Genomic DNA, 9418 nt, shown 5'->3' with positions numbered 1-9418 from the left:
TAAAAATGTTTGCAGCAGGTCTGCCGCAAACACTCATTTGTATATAAATGTTTGCAGCAGGTCTGCAGCAAACACTCATTTGCATGGTAAATTGTTTGCAGCAGACCTGCAGCGTTTTTGCAGCAAACACGCTGCAAACACAGACTATGTGTTCGCTGCAAATCTGCAGCAAGTTCGCAGCAGACCTGCAGCAACTATTTGCAGGAGGCTGATTTTTTTCGGTAAGGGAATTCAATTCAATTATTAAAGGTATTTGATCTTTTGTGTGAAAACTCTAATGACGTGTTATTTGGCTTGATTGATAATTACGACAAGTGTCATTACTAGATTATTTAACTAAATGTTCTTGGCCTTAGATGTCAAAATGTGTATCACTTATTCAAACATGTTCAAGCGGTGATTTTCTTTTGCGCCAATTGGCATTTTATTTGCTGCAAAAAGTCTTCCATTTGCGCCACAAACTATATTTTATCTGCGCAAAAAAATTATTTCATAAGCGCCAATGAAACAGGAAAATACAGGTAAATGGTATAAAAAAAATAGTTAAATTCAAAAGAGACTTTTAGCTATAATTCTAAAACATAGTTTTTGATTGCATAAAAAAATATATTCCACCAAAAATAGTCATTATACCCATAATTAAACTCGCTGTTTTATATTAAACAATAAGTATAAACTTTTTAAAATTAGTTACACAGGGAGGAATACTTTAAGAAACTCATCTTATTCACGATGTAGCAATGGATAATTCAAATTTCGTTGTGATATGTTACCTGTACAATGGCGCAAATGTAGGTTTAATTTTTAGCGCAAATGAAAGATTTGATTTTGTCAAAATTTGCGCAAATGCAACCTTTGTTATTAAAACTTTGTTGTTTGTTAAATGTAAACTGGAAACCGGTACGTCTAAACACCACCTAGGCCGCCTTGGTGCACTAAGCCCATAATGGAAAAATAACGGCAACAGTAGTATACCGCAGTTCGCAACTCATAAATCGAAAGAAAAAAACAAATCCGGGTAACAAACTAAAACTGATGGAAACGCATTTAATATCAGAGGAAAACAAAGACACGACATTACAATGTACCACATACAGAAACGAACTAAGCATAAGACAAAATCCGATGAGAATAACAAATATAATATCAAAACTAAATACATAAATTTGGGATACAAAAAGTACCATGACATAGTCATATAAGCACAAAGGTCTTTCAGTACGATCAAGTTTTGAATAAAGAGCATATACTTAAATGTTGGTGTAAATATATTCAGATATTAAAGACTTATTAACATTTTATGTGGCACGCACCAACTTTTGTTTAATGTGTCCAGTTAATATATTGTTGATTGAATCCACTGAAGCTGGACGAATTCATAAAAACTGCACTAAGGAGATGAATTAAGAAATAATTGATGCAAGCTATACGTTATTGCAGTTTTAACATGGGAAGGCATTATATTTTCGTATTTTACCGAACTAAATATATTTAATCAGAGTCGGGAAAATAGCTACTGCCTTAATCATGATGATATGGAATTAAAAAAAATCTCTTATTTTGCAACTTTTCTTGAAGAGAAACATTTTTTTAACTTTAAAGTTATTTTTTGTATAATTTATTCATTTGTCTCCCAGATTCTTTTTTTTTCATGAAATTTTAACTGTTAAACAAACGAGATAGAAACAATTTTTGTCGATCAGTTTAAAACATTAAAAACGTTTGTTTCGGCGATTTTGAAAACTGTTCTAAAAAACATTTTTTGTTACTATTAAGTTTAGATTTTCTTATAAAATATATTGACTAATATCGCATAACAGATTTCTTAGTTTTATCTAAAAATGTTTTAAAACAAAAGCTATATTGACATTTTTTGTCGATCATTTCAACTTTTTTTAGTAAGATTTTCATAAAATTTAGTAATGTATCTCTAAGGTATTTTAATATTGTAATAATCTATCAAATAACAAAAAAGTTCTGACTATTTATATCTCATTCGGTCAATATATCCTGTCCTAATCCGGGCAATCGTCCTGTCGTTAGTGCATCCCGGTTATATCGCCGAAAATAATGCAGGGTTAGCCGGTGGAATTCCGTTATTTTGATTAATTCACTTATCAATTATAATTAATTAAGTTTTTTTATTTCAAACATAATAATCCATAAACACTTTTAAAGACTATAATGATTTCTTGATTTAAGATGTTTTCCATTTTCTATTAGCAATTGACCAGTTCCTGTTTTCAAATCATGTGAAACGCCACACTTCCGGTTAATCACGGGAACCACCATCATATAATAAAAAAAACACCTTCGTATGATAGAAAACCACCATCATATAATAGAAACCCACCATCGTATAATAGAAAACCACCTTCGTATAATAGAAAACCCCCTTCGTATAATAGAAAACCCCCATCGTATAATAAAAAAGCACCTTCGTATAATAGAAAAGCACCTTCGTATAATAAAAAAGCACCTTCGTATAATAGAAAAGCACCATCGTATAATAAAAAAGCACCATCGTATAATAGAAAAGCACCTTCGTATAATAGAAAACCACCTTCGTATAATAGAAAACCACCATCGTATAATAGAAAGCACCTTCGTATAATAGAAAAGCAATAAAAAAGACACATGAGACAGCTATGGCGTTCCATAAGCTATCATAACAATATAATATCGTTATAACATTTACCGTTGATCTCAAGTTCAAAATAAATTATGTTTATTTTCTTTATCTTTGACTTTCATGGTTCATTGATTGTCGAAACCTAAAACCGTTTATGAATTAACATGATATGTCAATTTCTTTTTACTGCACCCGTTGTATAATGCATCGTTAATTATCTCCAAAATGGTTTATATCCCAACCGCTTTCCTAGATAAGTCGTTTCTAATTCACAATAGGTTGCAATTGTTTACCCATGCATAGGACACAATCACATACCCATCCCTACATAATAATATCAATTTCAAATTGCCTGGATTATTAGACATTTCATTCCACACGAGGTATGTTTGTGGTACAAGTTCCGTCTCTTTAATTCAATTAACTGTCAAATATCTTAAAATACTTTTCAAATCCATCCCTAATTAGTAAATGCTTTGTATTCTTTTTTTCACATTGAAGCATAGGTTTTGTTGTTGTCTTCAATCTAAAAAAAAAGTATGTTTGTTATTGCTAAGCAAAATGTTGGTGTCTATGCTCGATATGGAATTATTGATAACAATAAATTATAATCTAGATGTTTGTATCAAAGGGTATTACCTTATCGGAAGTATATTTTCCAAAAATAACTAAAATTATAATACTTTAAAAAACATGAAGAGCCTTTTATTGTACGGTTGGTATGTACTTATTTTGTAGCTAAGTTGCTGATACGCATTTAGTATACTACAACTGAACTCACTTTCATTTCTTACAAAAAAAGTTTATATATAAACAGACAATCTGCAATGCATTCCACTTAATTTGTTCAATGAAATGACGAAATGATTTGTATTTATCTTTAATGCAAACATTTTTGCTTTTCCAAAGCAATAATTGTGTTGCTATTCCTAATACGGAATTTGTTAAGAATAAAAAAGATGGTATGAATATGTATTTGAATGAAACACAAAATGAAATGAAAAATCTTCAATCAACTGCTAAATATTCTTTAGAGGGGACATGCACCCATCTTTTTGCTAGGCAACAATTCTGTTGCTAAGATTATTTGAAAGAATAAAGTTAACGTAATCAAGTGAAATTTTCATTTGTGACTTGAAGTTTTTCTTGGATAAACAATATTATTTGCATCTATTTAAAGTTGTACGAATAAAGCAATTAATAAATGATAATTATAACTCTTAATACAAACCGCTGCTAGGCATCATTCCCTTCACCCGAACACGATATATTTATTGGTTTTGTTTTTCAAGTATCTACATAAGACCATTAATGATATCAATATAAACTTAGTTGCAATTGGCGAGAGGCCCCCTTGTCATTTAATGCAATGCACACACATTAAGATCTTTGAGTAAATTAAACACAAATTCAGAGAAGCCATATAAAAAGAGAACAGTTAAAAGGAAAATGCAAGGACACTATTTGTAAGTGTGTTTAAATCCTTGCAAATGTCCTACTTAAAACATAAATAAACATGTTGCAGGGAATCTTGCAAATATAATAATTAAAACATAAATAAACATGTTGCAGGGACACGTATTCGCGATTCCGAGAGGCTTGATCTCAACTGTTTTAACATGGAATAAGCTCTCAATTCCTTTTTCGCGTATTCCTAGAGGCTAGGTCTCACGTGTTAAACACGGGAACTACGCTATCAATAACTTTTTCATGTGATACTATAAGCTATGTCTCACATGTTTTAACAAGGGAACTACGATCTCAATTCCTTTTTCACCTGTTCCTAGATGCTAGGTCTCACGTGTTTAAACAAGGGAATAACTCAACTCTTAATTCCTTGTTCATGTGTTCTTAGAGGCTTGGTATTATGTGTTTAGTCAACCAACCAAACAACCAATTAATCAATTATTGTATATTTAGGTCGATCCAAAGTGTTTAATACGGGGTCCGATAGCTCATTTTATTCTTGTTTACTTATTTCAAGAGGCCCTATCGTACGCGTTTAATTAATCTATCAATCAATCATTCAATTAACCAATCAATTAAACATTCAATTATCCAAACAATCAATCAATCATGTTTCGAAGGGGATATGAAAGACCGTTAACAATTGTTTCCACTTTTCTAATACCGAAATTAACGTTTTTCGAACCGGAAATAAAAAATAAAAAATAAAATCAAACCGGAAGTAACAAAATATATCCCTTATTAAAAATACTGAAATAAACAATATACATATTTGGAATCAAAGTACAATAAACTATTATTTGGTGTTTGAAATGACATTTTAAACAAAATTTGACTATTTTCATATCAAATTATATTTTATTTTGTGGAAAGACCTTTAATTGTTCTCTGAATAATTGGGTTTTAATTGTTAGGTCTTTCCCCTTTTCTGTGGAGAGACCTTTTGTTTTTCCCTCTGATTATAAGGTCTTCCCATTTTAACTTGGAAAGACCTATTGTTTTTCTTCTGATACTATTATCATTATTATTACATCTTCATCAGCCATACACTTTTTTCTGACGGTGCTTTTTTGTTACACAAGATGTTGCTAAGATTTTTTGCGTATGATGACGAACAGTTATTTAAATTTTGAAACTAACCCTGTTGAGTTGATAACTTTTTATTGTAAAAGTTATCTCCCCAAGCACTGTTTTCCTTGTGTACAATCCCCTTCGCAACCGTTAAAGATTACGACAAAATAATGTTTCTAATTTGCTCTATATATCCTCAGGATATTAAAAATAATTTTGAAAGAGGCGTGCCAGACACTGTATAGTAGAGTTATTTCCCCTTCTCTATTAAAAATAATAAAATGTAATTGTTATTGGTAAATCATAAGTGATACAGACCTAGTTCTTTTTAATTTGAGTTCCTTGGTCCAAAAAAATAAATAAAATAGGGTCAAGGTCAAATGCCTAGGCCATTTCAAACATTTGGATTTTGGCTTATTTTCACCCCAAACACGATATTAGATATCGACATGTCGAAACACATTCGTGTTGGTTTAAAAGGTGACCTTGCATCAAATAAGGGTTTCCTGCGCTCTTTTTTTGAAAAAAAGTACATAGGGTGATATACCTCAAGAAAAAATATAATTAAGACCTAGTCTCTTTTCATTTGAGGTCCTTGGTTGGTGATCTTGCAATTGAGCTAAAGGTCATATGTTGAATTGTCGTTCTAGATTTTGACCTTTGTTTTTTACCTCATATGTATACGTGATAAAGCCATGGGACTTTTTGCATTAGGTTTCAATCCATTTAACATTAGAAAAGCCATCCGAAAGCGACCTTTTGAAAACTGGAAGTAGATTTAATTTATTCTAAATACATATCAAAGTTTATAGAACCAGATATTTTTGGTATCAGTGTCAATTAAACGTTTGAAAAATGCCAGAAGTAACATTTTAAACCGGAAGTATCAATGTTTCTTCATTATTTAAAAAATATTTAGAAACCATATATTTTTAGAATCAATCATTTGACACTTGAAATGACATTTAAACCGAATTTTACTATTTCCATATTCGAATACATGATTATTTTGTGGAAAGACATTCAATTGTTCTCTGAGCAATTGTTTTTTTTTTATCAATATTATAATATTTTTTCTTGTTCCATAACATGTGATGCTTTATCGTTTACTAAGATGTCGCTTAGATTTTCATATATAATATCGTACAGTTATTTCGCTTTTTGCAACTGATCCTGTTAAGCCAAATAATTTTTATAGTAAGAGTTATCTCCCCAAACACTGTTTATCTTGTGCACACATCTCTTCTCAACAGTTTAAGATTTCAACAAAATTATATATCCAATTCTTTCATTATATCCTTTTCATCTTCAAAATAATTTTGACTGATGCGTCCAGGAAACTTCAATGTAGCGCGAAATTCCCGCACCCGGTGGCGTCCTTCAGCTGGCCCCTAAACAAATGTGTGATAAAGCCATGGGAATTTTTGCATTAAAGTGCAAGCCATATGACCTTGAAAAAGAACCGGAAGTGGACCTTTGGAAACCGGAAGTACCTATTTTTTGTTCTTTTTGAATGTAACCCAGCAAACACTCATCATTTTAAAAACATTTTTCAAATGTCATATGGATGTCTCTCACAAAATATTTCAATAAGATATCACTTAAACATCGAACAAATAGATATAGGAAGATGTGGTGTGAGTGCCAATGAGACAACTCTCCATCCAAACAACAATTCAAAAATTAAACCATTATAGGTTAAAGTACGGCCTTCAACACGGAGCCTTGGCTCACACCGAACAACAAGCTATAAATGTTTATTTTATTGTTTTTGAAATGTTTATTTCTAACATCAACGTAAAATGTTTTAACAACATTAACGAATTTATTATTTGCTAATATCTTTTATTCATGTTCTCAAACATTGCTCTAAAATATCCTGTAGATATTTCTTGAATATAAAAAAATAATATTTTCTTCAATTGGCATTTTATAGTATTACAACATTTAAACTAAATATTTTCCAAATATCCCCAAAACATTCTGCAAAAAATGTTTTACAGAAAATATAGTTTTGCTATTTGCATAAAATGTTTTATAAAGTAAAATTAAATGTTTTTCATTAAACATCTGAAAAACATCAGCTAAATGTTTCCATAAAATATTTTTCATGCACATTATTTAAGAGTCTTACTGATAATTTATTCAACATTTTACGGATATAAGATTAACATTTTATTTAAACTTTATTCAAAACCCCACAAACATGGTTTTGAATAAGCTCATTTATTTCAGGATATAAGATATAGTACTTCATTTCATCAATATCACGACAAGCAAAAGATACATGTACTTTACCATTGTTACAGTAATCCTTGAATAATCTATAGAAGAAGTCAGATTGTATTCCTTCTTACAAATGTCTTATATTAAAATTCAAAAGATTCAACATTAAATTTATCAATAATGTATTGATAAACAATTATCTTTCTTTTGGTTTTTTTTTTCATTTCGTTCGTGTAATTTTCAAAAATTAAAAGAAATGAAAACTGGTAATTGTAGTTATTCCGTTTTAGTATCGTTTATAAGCATTACGGAAAACCGATCTTTTCCGGAATGGACTTTTGTTGTCACCGGAAATGATATTGCATAAATTTGAATTTTGAAACGAAGAGGAAAGTCAGAGAGCAAAGACTGTTTGTTACGCGGTATATACTCACTTGGTAAGAACGATTAATCTTTTTAGATGAAACTTGTGCATTCATTTTGTGTGTTTAAGTGCCAGTCTGCCTAAGGATCAGGCAGTGATGAAAACCTGACAAAAAAAACCCACCCAATTTGACATTGATTTCAGTTCATAATATGTAGTTATGCACAAAAATAACATTCATTTCTGTTTTCTGTTCTGGTAATAGAAGATATAATTTGGTTGAAATGCACTTGAAATTAACAAATAAGGGGAGATAACTCTGTAATTTGCTATAATTTGCTATCATTCTAACCAAGTTATTTGATATTAACAGACACACATAAAAGAAAGACTAATTATTTTTAACTCAGGATGATGCGATATGGTTAGTATTTAATAGAATGATTAGCTCGGTGGGTTTTTCTGATCATGTTTTGATGTTTACCTAAATTGCCTGATTCTTACAAAGACTGGCACTTAATCATAATCGGAGCCAATACATATATTTCTAGAGGTGCGTTTCAATGTTTTAAAAAAAAAGAGGGCCTGTCAAAGGCAAGCAATTGTTTGGTCCTTTAGAGTGATTCTTGTAAATAGTCTATGCATTTATCTTATATATGAAGCTCCAAAAGGGGGTCTATGCCCTAAATCTGCTAATGTTCCAGAATTTACGTACACAAATTATAAAAATAAGGATATGTGGCTTGTGTGCAATTGTTTCTATTCATGGGAAGAGACCCATTATCCACATATATTCACAGGCACTTGTTTCTATCTATGGGAAGATCTATTATCACTTATATTTAGGCGTCCATATACTTCCCATGAATAGATGGTGTCGTGGGCCTCAATCCTTTTTGTTGTCTGGCGCGATAGAGGGGGACTTTGTGATTGAATTCACGCTTTTAGCTATCTGTTTTATTTTACTGACATTTAACAAAAACATGTACGACAGACCACACTAACTGTTTGCCGCCGTCAAAAACAAAAAAGGTATACAGTTCCGTAAAATACAATAAACAAGTTATGTCCTACATTTCCAGTATCCAGAAATACTAAATAGAAGTATATAACAATGGATAGAAACAAGTGCATGTGGCACTGGTTTGATTGCCAATACACCTTATCGCTATTTGTCCGTCATTACTGGCCATGAACATCACAAAAGTTCCCTTAAATGTTGACGTCATAATCATGATAATAGAAAATATTTGACACACATTATTGCTATTTTTCTGCCACTACTAGACAACACACAACTGTCACACGAGCCCATAAAATTTTGATGTCATATTAAACTAAAAAATATCTGACGCCAAAATGGAAAAGCGATTGTTGTTTAACATAAAAAGTTCAAGCAGGAACGATTCTCAATTTAAGCGGTGTATTATTGTATGAAGTATGCTGACGTAAAAGAGTTCAAGCAAAAGCGATAAGGTGTGTGAGACAGATATCCATCACAATTCAAATGACTTTGATAAAAGAAATTATACGCCACTGTATGGCTTTCAACACTGAGAAACCTCATAATAAACATGTATAGTCCACTTTAAATTAGCATTTAAAAGGCATTGACAAACAAATGTCAATTTGTTCTCAACACAATTGAAACATAACAA

This window comes from Mytilus trossulus, chromosome 13 (genome assembly GCF_036588685.1).
Source record: "Mytilus trossulus isolate FHL-02 chromosome 13, PNRI_Mtr1.1.1.hap1, whole genome shotgun sequence".
In the NCBI taxonomy this organism is placed as follows: domain Eukaryota; kingdom Metazoa; phylum Mollusca; class Bivalvia; order Mytilida; family Mytilidae; genus Mytilus; species Mytilus trossulus.
The sequence above is the reverse complement of the archived record's forward strand: the minus strand, read 5'-3'. Positions refer to the sequence as shown.